The 13,679-nt window shown below is 40.8% G+C and overlaps 1 long non-coding RNA gene across 1 annotated transcript; it reads right to left on the bottom strand.

Moving 5' to 3' along the window:
* Positions 1-2,463: 2,463 nt before the first annotated feature.
* On the bottom strand, positions 2,464-5,548 carry LOC139180987 (uncharacterized). The gene is made up of 2 exons (XR_011565153.1): positions 5,471-5,548; positions 2,464-4,003 (listed from the first exon to the last, which is right to left on the bottom strand). It is a non-coding gene; the product is annotated as an uncharacterized lncRNA (long non-coding RNA).
* Between the last annotated feature and the right edge of the window lie 8,131 nt (positions 5,549-13,679).

The following is a 13,679-nucleotide window of genomic DNA, read 5'->3' on the forward strand; positions in this document are numbered from 1 at the left end:
AGAAGCTAGAGTTTGTCTTTGCATTCCTGCTGTCATAACCTTTAGGATCTTCTAGACAATAGATGCCTTTGGCTTAATGTGGTGAGGTTCAATTTTATAAAATACCAGCTTGAAAGTACATATCTCTAGCTTTTATCTTCCTACATAAATATGTTAAAGTCTCTCAAATTTTATAAACAAATCTCTCCAGGTAACCTGGGGATGCCTGGGGCATTCAACAGTTTCTGTGATTCCCGCTGTGCTTGGCATCTCATCTTAGATGCCTCCTCCTGGCCGACTGGGAGAGTTCTTGACATCACCGCATTTCAGCAGCTCTGGGAATAGCACCTGTGCATGGCAAATGTATACCAACTGCTTGGAGAACTGCATTAATAAAGTAGACAAGGAAGAGGAAAAAGCAAGCAAGCAAGCAAAGGCAGTAAACCTCCACACTTTTTGAAATGGAGGCCCAGAGTCTCTCTGTTTCTTTTGCTCTTGGCTATCTGTCCTGTTTCCTCCACTCCACTGCTTTTCTTAAAATTTTGGATGACATCATAACTACTACTCAGTGGCCATTTCTTAGTCCTTATCTTGCTTGATCTTCCTGTTCCTCTAGAACTAAGAAAGAATTATCAGAAAGGATGAAAGATGATCAGGAAAGCATAGAGTCATGGAAGTCTACAGAGGAATTTTAAGGAGGACGTGATCAATACTGTCAAACGTTGCAGAGAAATAGGACCAGAAAAATCATCCCATGCTTTCTGGCAGGTACAGGGTAGTTTGTTTGGAGAGGAACTTCCTTCAATACTTGCCCAGTGTTTTCCTTCTGTATCAGTTTCTACCAATCAACCATGATTTGGATCTACTGCCAATATAAGCAGATGACTATTCTCAAATTAAGGATGGTGGCTACTCCTGTTGATTTATTACTAAATGCAAGAAGTTGTTAACCTAAAACAATAAAACAGCCAGTTATTTACTAGCAAGATAGGTTTATTTGGGAACAGGAAAGAACTGCAGTCTGGGACATATAAATATGGTAAACCACAGGCAAGTCTGGTAAAGCAAAGGAGAAAAAACTCTTTTATAAGGAGAAGGGGAAATTGGGAGGAGCTATTATTTAAAAAATAATAATAAAAGTCCAATAAAGGAAACTGAGAGTTTGAAGTATAGTGGATTTTCATTGGCTGAGCTGTTACAGTCTATCTTTGGCTGAGATGTTGCCAGGCAAGAAGAAAATCTTTCTTCCCCCTGCACTTGGTAGGACTGTCATTTCTTGCTGGAAATGCTAAATATGTCTCTTCCTGTTGGGATCTGTATTGATATTGACTGATATGTGCATAAGAGTTCCCTCTTCTGGCCTCCTGACTCCATTTAACTGAGGTTTCTGCTTAATTTTTACAAAGTCTATGCTAATTGGAACCTTCAAGCTGTATTTGAGGGATGTTCTTGTTTTGTCTTTTTCTCCCACTGTTCGTTTTCTATTGATAAAGGAAATTTGAATTGGGACCCATGTAATGGTGTTGTAGCCATGCGTTCCGGGAAACAAACTCACTCAGAAGGACAATGCAGATAGTGGAGTACGGTTTATTACACTGGCAGGCCCAAGGCAGAGTCTCCTCTTAGCCAAGGACCCCGAACAACTTTTGTGAAAACCTTATATACCTTAAGTGTACTGCTCAAGCCCACATCCCCAGATTCCTTAAACCTAGCCTGGAAAGTGTTAAAGGGAGATACAATCAGGTTACAGCCATGATTCATAATCAGAAGGTCAGCCGGTTACACACTGTAGCCTACACCATGGGTGCCATAAAGATTACAAAGGTGATTGACTACATAGGGGATTATTACATTCTTTTTGGTGACAGGAAAGCTTGGTATGGAATCTGGTGTTTATCAGTCTGGGAGGCCAGTTTGGCCGTAGGTATGTTATCCCCATGGCTACCAGGCACATAGTTCAAAGTTCACTGAAAGTGCAAGATGGAATTTCCTTCTTTTTCAAGATGGAGTCAGCTTGGCCTGTTCCTTTCCTCCCTCAGTGGAGGCTGCTCCAATGGCCCAACTCACATCACAAATCTCAACCTAAGTCAGCCTGCACTTGAGGAAAGCACTTCACTGCCTAGGAAACCTAATATACACTAACCACAGTCCTCCAGCTCAGATTTAGCTAGTTCATCTTACCTTAGAAAACAGGATGTGGTAACCTTACTAGGAAATCCCTGAGTGCCTAGCCAACAATGCCCCTGTTTCTGCACTGCTGCCTCTACTGCTATCTAAAATTTGCTCTTGCCTAAATCCCTTGGGAAGTGTGCTCCACTGCTTATGAGGTGCTGTACTCCCCCAGTCCATGGATCATTTTCCCTTAAATAAAGGACATCAAACTTGTCACTAAATTTATTATTTTTGTCACTGACACTGTACAGCAATATGATGTGTATAGAATTTGTCAAAGCTCCCACAAAGACCACTAGAGCCACACCTTGGTCAGATAAAGCAGGTTTATTAAACTTGCTGAGTAAGCAAGTGCCCCAAGTTCACAAAGTCTCAGTAGTGACTTAAAAGAAGGAAGTTAGAGAAGCTACAAACATACAGTGTAGAGCTTTGGGGCTGGGCTCAGATGGTTCTAAGGCTGGTTTAGGCAGGGAATGAACATGCGTCAGAATTTGTAAACCACACAGGTGGCTGAACCTTGGAACACATGGATCTGAATGGGCTGATGTTAAAACAATTTGAGTTTAAGCAGGGTTTGTTGCAAGTTTGTGGTTTGCCTTTCTGGGACACAGTTATGTTATCCATTATAGGAAATCATGCTATAAACAGTGCTTCAATATATTAAAAGGGAACACAGCCATTGTTTTGCCTATTCCAAAGTTTTACATATTTTTTTCCTTAATAAAAGTATGAGCTTTGCATTAGAGGTCTGGGAGCAACATGATATGGTACATGGATGACAACTGTAGATCTAAGTTAGTGCCACTGGGAACACAATGCTGGGTTGAGAAAGATTTTGACACCATGCCTGGGGTCTTAAAGAAAAAAAAATCCTACAAACTAGTACAACATTCTTTTAGGATTCTGTAGAATTAGAATGGTCTGTAGAAACTGGAAAGCTAAAAACTACATTTTCTAGATTCACCTGAAGCTAGAATTTCAGATGTGCTTTGGGTTCTGCCAGTCAGATGCCTTCAAGCCAGAGGACGTGAAGCATCTCTGTGCTGGCATGGATTGTGGCCCCAGACTCTGAGCTTCCCTGGTTGTGCCCTTCTGCAGCATGGTTATGCACGTCTTTCTTGAACTTCATGAGCCAAACCAAGACCCTGCCATCAAATCCCCTTTGTTATTTGTCAGTCCTATTTGGGCTTCACTTGTAGCCAAGACTTCTGAGTGACATATCTAATAGCACACAGATTTTTCTATTCAATTTCAGGCCCTCAAAAAACCCATCCACAACCCCCAGATTAAAGAGTCCTATAGTGTAAGAATTTTATCATTTTGACTGACAATCTAGTAGAAAGTTTATGAAATCTCTATCCACATGGCTACAGATGAGTGATTATAAAGAATTCTTTGGGGAGTTTCCAAAAAAAATTAATCTTTTCCTCTTCCACTGATTCACCAAAATACCTAAAAACCATTCTTAAGGGTATGTTGCTCAGTGTTAAACTGTAACATCTTATTCTTTTTTTTTTTTTCCCCCAAAATAGGTACTATGCTCCTACTACAGTGGACACTATACTACATGAAGGCAATAAACATGATTCATGTTCTTCTCATGGAGATTTAAGTCAAGTCGGGGAGAAAAACAAGGAAGCAGGGGGGCCTCTTATTTAAATGTCCCTGATGTACCATTTGGGGGTTTCTCTGATGGCTCAAGTGGTAAAGAATCCACCTGCAATGCAGGAGACACAGGAGACATGGATTCGATTCCTGGGTCAGGAAGATCCCCTGGAGGACAAAATGACACCCCACTCCAGTATTCTTGCCTCGGAGATCTCATGGACAGAGGAGACTGGTGGGCTACAGTCTGTAAGGTCACAAAGAGTCAGACACAACTGAGCACATGATGGATGGATATATGTACCATTTATCATTCATTACACTAAATAAGAAATTTATTCACATAATATTCAGTCTATTTGGCATTATCTACAAAAGTTAAACATATGTCATCCCATGACTCAACAATCCCATTGCCAGATATAAAGCCAAGAAAAATGGTGCATAGGGCTACCAAAAGGCTTATACAAGAATATTTATTTTTTTATTTTTTATAAATTAGTAAATTTTATTTATTTTTAAAATTAATTTATTTATGTTAATTGGAGGCTAATTACTTTACAATATTGTAGTGGGTTTTGCCATACATTCACATGAATCAGCCATGGGTGTACATGTGTTCCCCATCCTGAACCCCCCACCCCACTTCCCTCCCCATCCCATCCCTCAGGGTCATCCCAGTGCACCAGCCCTGAGCACCCTGTCTCATCCATCAAACCTGGGCTGGCGATCTATTTCACATATGATAATATACATGTTTCAATGCTAGTCTCTCAAATCATCCCACCCTCACCTTCTCCCACAGAGTCTAAAAGTCTGTTCTTTACATCTGTGTCTCTTTTGCTGTCTCGCATATAGGGTCATCATTACCATCTTTCTAAATTGTGTTAAAATACTGTATTGGTGTTTTTCTTTCTGGCTTACTTCACTCTGTATAATAGGCTCCAGTTTCCTCCACCTCATTAGAACTGATTCAAATGTATTCTTTTTAATGGCTGAGTAATACTCCATTGTGTATATGTACCACAGCTTTCTTATCCATTCATCTGCTGATGGACATCTAGGTTGCTTCCATGTCCTGGCTATTGTAAACAGTGCTGTGATGAACACTGGGGTACGTGCAACTATTTCAATTCTGATTTCCTTGGTGTGTATGCCCAGCAGTGGGATTGCCGGGTCGTATGGCAGTTCTATCTCCAGTTTTTTAAGGAATCTCCACACTGTTCTCCATAGTGGCTGTACTAGTTTGCATTCCCACCAACAGTGTAAGAGGGTTCCTTTCTCTCCACACCCTCTCCAGCATTTATTGTTTGTAGACTTTCTGATAGCAGCCATTCTGATGGGCGTGAGATGGTACCTCATTATGGTTTTGATTTGCATTTCTCTGATAATGAGTGATGTTGAGCATCTTTTCATGTGTTTGTTAGCCATCTGTAGAAAGGCTTATTCAAGGATATTTAAAACAGCTCTATTCATAATAGCCAAAAATTGGAAACAACCCAAATGTCCATTAACAATATAATGGATAAACAAAGTATGGTGTATTCATACAAATGGAAAACTATACAGCAAAAAAAAAAAAGAACAAAGAACAAATTCCTGCTAACCCCAACTGATGGAGGAGATAGATAGGCTCTAGGTTAGATATTTACATCTGGCCTCCTATTTGCATTTCTTGGGGCACAAAGAAGTGGGCTTCAGGCTGGATACTTACAACTGTTAGCATTTCCTGAGACAAGAGATAGATGGGCTCCAGTTAAGGCATTTACAGTCAGCCTCCTGCTTGACCTCTAAAATGGAAGAAACAACAGAAACAGGGTAAATAGTCAGTATTTGTTTCTTGTTAACACCTTAAGGTAATAGTCATGGTGATAGTCAAGGCAATATTCACGGCAAGGACAAAGAGGGGCAAAATCCTGTTTGAGTAAAGGATTAAGGGATCTCCACTCCCCCTTCTCTTGGGACAAGGGAGACACTACACACGCACAGAAAGGCTCCTTGTGGGTCAAAAGTTAAGGGATAACTCCAGGCCATAATGAGTCTTGTTCCTTCCGGAAGCCTTCACTTCCATCTTGACTGAGGGATGTGTGTGCACCCAGGGGAAAGGTCCCAGGATAGGTCAGGTGTGGAAAAAGAAACCAGATAATTGACCTGAAGGAAGACAAAGACCTGGAAAAACTGCCTTATATAAATGACTTAGCTGCCTCTTTACTGTGCTCCTTCTCACAAGGCGGGGACACCCACACCCTTTCTCTCCAGGTGTGCATCTCTGCCTTGCTCCTGCTTAACTACAGACTATTTCTCTATGTGCTCTCCCACTTGTTGTTATACTGTGTCTTTAATAACAAACTTGATACCTGCCTTTACAGTTTCTGCCTCTGTGATAAATGCATTTTTCACTGAAGGCAAAGATCCACGGAAAATTAGCTTCTCGTCTCTAGCTCTTGCTGTTCTGGTGGCTAAGATTCCTGGTTCTCATCCAGGCTATGTTGTGCTGTGCTAAGTCGCTCTGTTGTATCCAACTGTTTGCAACCCCATGGACTGTACTCCACCAGGCTCCTCTGTCCATGGGGATTCTCTAGGCAAGAATACTAGAGTGGGTTGCTATTTCCTACTCCAGGTAATCATCAGGACCCAGGGATCAAATCCAGGTCTCCCGCATTGCAGGCAGATTCTTTACCATCTGAGCCACCAGGGAAGCCCAGGCTACCCAGGTTCAATTCCTGGGCAGGGAATTAAGATCTCACTTCATGTCACCATTCACTGCTGCCTTGCTGAGATCACAACCACATGGATGAAGCTCACAAACAATATGATAAGTGAAAGATACCAGACACTGGAGAGTGCATTGTGTGTGTGTGTGTGTGTGTGTGTGTGTTAAGTTGCTTCAGTATAATTCCATTTAAATGAAATTCAAGAATGTGCAAAACTAACTGATAGTTATAGAACTCAGTGGAGTGGTTACTTCTGGGTTGGGATTGGTATTGACTGAGAAAGGGGCATGAGACTAGCTATCACACAACCATGTATGTGTTAAACCTCAATTTTAAAAGTTTTTTCTTAAGTCCTGTCATTTGGAGAGGCTTTGGACTCTGGAGCTGGAGGTGGGTTGTATAATGAGAGAGACTTCTTAAGGACACTACCTCTGGTCCTGCGATATGGTAATGTTGAGAGATTTGGAAGTGCTGCTACTCATGTTTGGCTCCATATGCAGACTTAACTGTGACCTAGATGTATCCCAAGAGCCATTCATCTGTCAGCTTAGCCTTGGTGACTGAGGCCAAATACATAAAGGGTGAGTTAAGACAAGCACTGGTTGATTTCAGCTTGTTTCACCAGCTCTCTTGTCAGGAGATTTTTGAGTATTAAACAGTAATCTAATTTAAGTAATTACATTGCTTCAATTTGGTAGTTAGAAAAGCCAAACATACCATTGTACTGTATTTTTTAAAAAATTAGAGAAGTAAGACTCAAAAGAGACACCAATTTTTTTTTCATATATATTGTGCCTTACCGACAAGCACTTGTAGTCAAAGGATCAAGGAAAAGCTAAGACAGGAAATAAAAATAAAAGTTGAGGCAAGAAGGATAATCTTTACTGAAATATCAAAGTGAGACTAGAATTAAGCTACAGGATTATTAGGATCAAATAGGTAATCAATCCATTTAGAGGAATCAGGTTACAGCTGCAATGTGGTCCTAGAAGGACTTAGCCTGAAGGAGAATCTTTTGCAATGTAGGTTGTTTGAGCAGACATTTTCTTGGATGATATGGGAGGGAAAGTGGCTCTTATTTTTTAAATTGAAGTATAGCTGATATTAGTCGCTCAGTTGTGTCCAACTCTTTGCAACCCCATGGACTGTCACCTGCCAAAGTCCTCTATCTATGGAATTCTCCAGGCAAGAATACTGGAATGGGTAGCCATTTCCTTCTCCAGGGGATCTTCCAGACCCAGGGATCGAAACCTCATCTCCTGATTGCAGGTGGACTCTTTACCATCTGAGATACCAGGGGACCCCTAATAGCAGAAATAGAAGGACTAAGGAGAAGGCAATGGCACCCCACTCCAGTACTTTTGCCTAGAAAATCCCATGGACAGAGGAGCCTGGTAGGCTGCAGTTCATGGGGTCGCTAGAGTCAGACACGACTGAGCGACTTTACTTTCACTTTTCACTTTCATGCATTGGAGAAGGAAATGGCAACCCACTCCAGTGTTCTTGCCTGGAGAATCCCAGGGACGGGGGAGCCTGGTGGGCTGCAGTCTATGGGGTCGCACAGAGTTGGACATGACTGAATCGACGAAGCAGCAGCAGCAGCAGAAGGACTAAAGAGCTTCTTGATGAAGGTGACAGAGGAGAGTGAAAAGGCTGGCTTAAAACAACATTCAAAAAACTAAGATCATGGCACACAGATCACTTCATGACAAACAGAAGGGGGAAAAGTGGAAACAGTATCAGATTTTATTTTCTTGGGCTCCAAAATCACTGTGGACAGTGACTGCAGCCATGAAATTAAAAGACACTTGCTCCTTGGAAGAAAAGCTATGACAAACCTAGATAGCATATTAAAAAGCAGAGACATCACTTTGCTGACAAAGGTGCGTATAGTCAAAGCTATGCTTTTTCCAGTAGTCATATACAGATGTGAGAGCTGGACCATAAAGAAGGCTGAGCACCAAAAAATTGATATTTTTGAATTATGGTGCTGGAGAAGACTCTTGAGAGTCCCTTGGACAGCAAGGAGATCAAATCAGTCAATCCTAAAGGAAATCAACCCTGAATATTTATTGGAAGGACTGATGCTGAAGCTGAAGCTCCAATACTTTGGCCACCTGATGGGAAAAGCTGACTCATTGGAAAAGACTCTGATGCTGGGAAAGATTGAGGGCAGGAGAAGGGGACACAGAGAATGAGATGGTTGGATAACATCACTGACTCAATGGACATGAGTTTGAGCAAACTCAGAGATAGAGAAGGACAGGTAAGCCTGGGGTGCTGCAGTCCATGAGGGCACAAAGAATCAGAACATGACTTAGCAACTAAACAACAACAATAACTGAAATAAAATAAAACATATCAATCTTAAGTATACAGTTCAATGGTCTTGATAATTACATACACATGCACCCACCACCCAAATCAAGACATAGACTATATCCTTCATGCCAGAAAGTCTCCTTGTGCCTCTTTCTAGTCAACATCCATTCAGTCCAATCCCTTCCAACCACTTTCTAATTTTTATTCTTCTAGGTTAGTTTTGCTTGTTTTAGAATTTCATTACGTGGAATTCAACAGAATGATTTATTTTACTGAACATTTCTTTTTTTTTCCATGCTGCACAACTTTCAGGATCTTATTTCCTTAACCAGGGATTGATCCTGGGCTGGCAGTGAAAGCACCAAGTCCTAACCACTGCACTGCCAGGGAATTCCCCTTATTCAACATGTTTTTGAGATTCATCCATATTGTTGCATATGTCCAATTTATTTTCTTTTTATTACTCAAGAGTATTCTATTGTATAAATACACTGTTAGTTGATAATCTACTCTACTGCTGGTGGATATTTGAGTTGCTTCAAATTTGTGGCTCTATAAATAAATTTGCTGTGAACATTTTTGTACAAATTTGAGAAAATACATTAGAGTGGGATTCTTGAGTAGATAGATTTTTAACTTTATAAGGAATTGACAAAAAGTTCTCCAAAGTTGTCGTATCATTGGACACTCCCACCAGCAGTTCAAGGAAATTCCAGTTGCTCCACATCCTTCCCAATAGTTGATGCAGTCAGTCTTTTTTATTTTAAACACTCTATTGATATCTCAGTTGGGTCGTAATTCCATTTCTGTGGTGACTAATGATGTTGAGCACCTTTTCATGTGATTGTTATACCTTCCTACATCTTCTTTTGTGAAGTGTCTGTTTTTAATACCTTTGACCTGCCATTTTTACAACCTGCTTTATTTTCCTTAAATAATAAGCAGTTATCCAGTTTGCTGCCTGAAAGAGTTCTGTGATGAAACAGATCAATTCAAGCAGTAGATTTAGCCAATATAGCTTTTTATACTGGTCCAATGTCACAGTTCGGAGAAGGCAATGGCACCCCACTCCAATACTCTTGCCTGGAAAATCCCATGGATGGAGGAGCCTGGAAGGCTGCAGTCCATGGGGTCAATGAGGGTCGGACATGACTGAGCAACTTCACTTTCACTTTCCACTTTCACGCATTGGAGAAGGAAATGGCAGCCCACTCCAGTGTTCTTGCCTGGAGAATCCCAGGGACGGGGGAGTCTGGTGGGCTGCCATCTATGGGGTCGCACAGAGTTGGACACGACTGAAGCGACTTAGCAGCAGCAGCAATGTCACAGTTAAAAAGCAAATAGCCTTGCTCAAATAATAAACCTGTATGACTTCCCCAAAGTCAAATGACAACTCTAGTACTTTATTTCCAACTCTGGGGTTTATGTACATACTCCAAATAAACAGTTTCACCACAAGCATGAAAACTGCAGGCTATGGTCTATTATAGATAAATTATGTTTTTAAAAACTTATCTGTTTGCTTTTAAATGAACTCTGGCTAGGGGAACACTGCAAATCATAAGGATTTCTATACCCACAGAATGAGGTTGAGGCTATATATATATAAATCAATGAGTTTTAAAAGGCTTTAGAATGGTTGGCATGAAATAAACAGATTTTCATTAAGGGATGAACAGAAAATTTTAGTTTCACCCACTATAAAGTGTTTCAATAAAGATCAAAATCTTACAGTGAATAAGAAAAGTTAAAATTTTACATAACCTCCTGCTCATTCTGCCTCTGTGACTCAGCTTGCCCCTTGCAAAGTCTGGATCATGTAGGTCACATAGTCTCAGAAAATGGGGACTTACAATACTAGGAACTGGAGCTTATCTCACTCGCCTTTGTCCTGCTCTTTACAATTGCCCAGCCCCTGCAAACCTGCTTAATTGTGCTGTCCACGTAAAGGTCAGAGATCCCCCTCCCCATCTTGACTGCTGTTCCCACATGCGTGAAAACCCTTAGTTTAAACCAGCCTATCAGCAGCTAGTGTTGCCCACTATAGTAGTTTTATAAAAAACTCTGTAACCCCTTTGTTCAGGGCTCAGTGTTAACTCCTCTGGGCCTGCCAGTGTAATAAACCTGAGTTCTCCAACTCTCCAAGTGTGGTGCTTGGCTTCTCAATTAATGATTTCTGCAACAACAGAATGGAAGACTTGGATTTCTGAGGTAGGTTTACATCAATTCATCTAATGTCACTGTTAGATGTCACTAGAAACATTATATTTATCTTAAGGGCTAATCAGTTTGAGTGTTTAATTATTCTGTATTTGCCAATGAGGGCTTCAAGGTGGCTCAGTGGTAAAGAATCTGCATGCAATACAGTTGACTCAAGAGATGCAGGTTTGACTCCTGGGTCAGGAAGATCCCCTGGAGAAGGAAATGGCAACCCACTACAGTATTCTTGCCTGGGAAATCCCATGGATGGAGGAACCTGGTGGCCTACAGTCCATGGGGTGGCAAAAGAGATGGACATGACTTAGCAACTAAACAACAACATTTACCAATGAAGACTGATTAATGTGCTGTAAGGAACTTAATATTACCAAATGTAATCATAAATGTGATGGTAGGATGTGGTACTATGCTGTTCAGTTGCTCAGTCCTGTCCGACTCTTTGCAACCCCATGGACTGTAGCACACCAGACTTCCCGGTCCTTCACCATCTCCCGGACTCCACTCAAACTCCTATTCATTGAGTCTGTGATGCCATCCAACCATCTCATCCTCTGTTGTCCCCTTCTCCTTCTGCCTTCAATCTTTCCCAGCACTAGGGTCTTTTCCAATGAGTCAGCTCTTCCCATCAAGTAGCCAAAGTACTGGAGCTTCAGCTTCAGCATCTGTCCTTCCAATGAATATTCAGGGTTGATTTCCTTTAGTATTGACTGATTTGATCTCCGTCCCTGCTGTCCAAGGGACTCTCAAGAGTCTTCTTCAGCATCACAGTTTGAAAGCATCAATTCTTTGGTGCTTAGCCTTTTTTATTGTCCAGCTCTCACATTCATACATGACTACTGGAAAAACCATTGCTTTGACTATACAGACCTCTGTAGGCAACAAAATGTCTCTGCTTTTTAATACACTGTCTAGGTTGGTCATAGTTTTTCTTCCAAGGAGCAAGTGTCTTTTAATTTCAAGGCTGCAGTCACCATTCACAGTGATTTTGGAGCCCAAGAAAATAAAATCTGTCACTGTTTTCATTGTTTCCCCATCTATTTGCCATGAAGTGATGGGACCAGATGCCATGATCTTAGTTTTTTTAATGTTAAGTTTTAAGCTAGCTTTTTCACTCTCCTCTTTCACCTTCATCAAGAGGCTTTTTAGTTCCCCTTCACTTTCTGCCATTAGGGTGATGTCATCTGCATATCTGAGGTTGTTGATATTTCTCCCGGCAATCTTGATCCCAGCTTGTGTTTCATCCAGCCTGGCATTTCACATGATGTACTCTGCATACAAGTTAAATAAGCAGGGTGACAATATACAGCCTTGACATACTCCTTTCCCAATTTGGAACCGGTCCATTGTTTCATGTCCAGTTCTAAATGTTACTCCTTGACCTGCATATGGGTTTCACAGGAGGTAGGTAAAGTGGTCGGGTATTCCCGTCTCTTGAAGAATTTTCCAGTTTGTTGTGATCTCCACAGTGAAGGCTTTAGCATAGTCAATGAAGCAGAAGTAGATGTTTTTCTGGAATTCTCTAGCTTTTTCTATGATCCAATGGATGTTGGCAACTTGATCTCTGGTTCCTCTGCCTTTTCTAAATCCAGCTTGTACATCTGGAAGTTCTTAGTTCACATACTGTTGAAGTCTAGCTTGAAGGATTTTGATCATTACTTTGCTAGCATGTGAAGTGAATGGAATTGTACATTAGTTTGAACATTTTTTGGCATTGCCCTTCTTTGGGACGGGAATGAAAACTGACCTTTTCCAGTCCTGTGGCCACTGCTGAGTTTTCCAAATTTTCTGGCATATTGAGTACAGTACTTTAACAGCATCATCTTTTAGGATTTGAAATAGCTCAGCTGGATTTCCATCACCTCCACTAGCTTTGTTCATAGTAATGCTTCCTAAGGCCCACTTGACTTCGCATTCCAGGATGTCTGGCTGTAGAGGAGTGATCAACTATACTCCAATATAGAACATAAAATATTAATAACAATAATGTATCAATACATCAATATTCTGTAACAAACTATATGGGAAAAGACTATCAAAAAGAACAAATATATGTACATGTGTAACTGAACCACTTAGCTGTGCACCTGAAACAAACACATCATTGTAAATCAATTATACTGTCTTTTTGTGCAAGCTCAGTCTTGTCTGACTCTTTGCAACCCCATGGACTGTAGCCCGTCAGGCTCAAATCAACTATACTCCAATATAAAACATAAAATATTAATTAATTAATGTGTCAATAAATTTCTCTGTTACAAAAGGCAGTTATAAAAGTCCACCTTAGGAGTTCCCCGGTGGTCTAGTGATTAGGATTCAGTGTTTTCACTCCCGTGGTCCAGGTTCAATCCCTGGTTAGGTAACTGGGATCCTGCAAGCTGCGTGGCCAAAAAAAAAAACAACCCTGCATGTGTCTGGGATCATGGAAAACATTAGGGCAGTTCTAGAAGTTAAAAATAAACCAAGAAACAACATAACAAAACACAACTTCCTACCAAAAGATTGCATTACTTTATCTCCTTAGTCCAATTTAAATGACTTTTTAAAAAAAGTTCTTCAATGTTCTTTGGGATAGGGAAGTTAGTTACTGAATCTTCTAGTTTATTTTAATGGCTGTCACCAATGAAAATGTTAGCCTTACAAAGCCAACTGCAAGCTGAAATGCAAAGA

The sequence above is a fragment of the Bos indicus genome, chromosome X (assembly GCF_029378745.1).
Source record: "Bos indicus isolate NIAB-ARS_2022 breed Sahiwal x Tharparkar chromosome X, NIAB-ARS_B.indTharparkar_mat_pri_1.0, whole genome shotgun sequence".
Lineage (NCBI taxonomy): Eukaryota > Metazoa > Chordata > Mammalia > Artiodactyla > Bovidae > Bos > Bos indicus.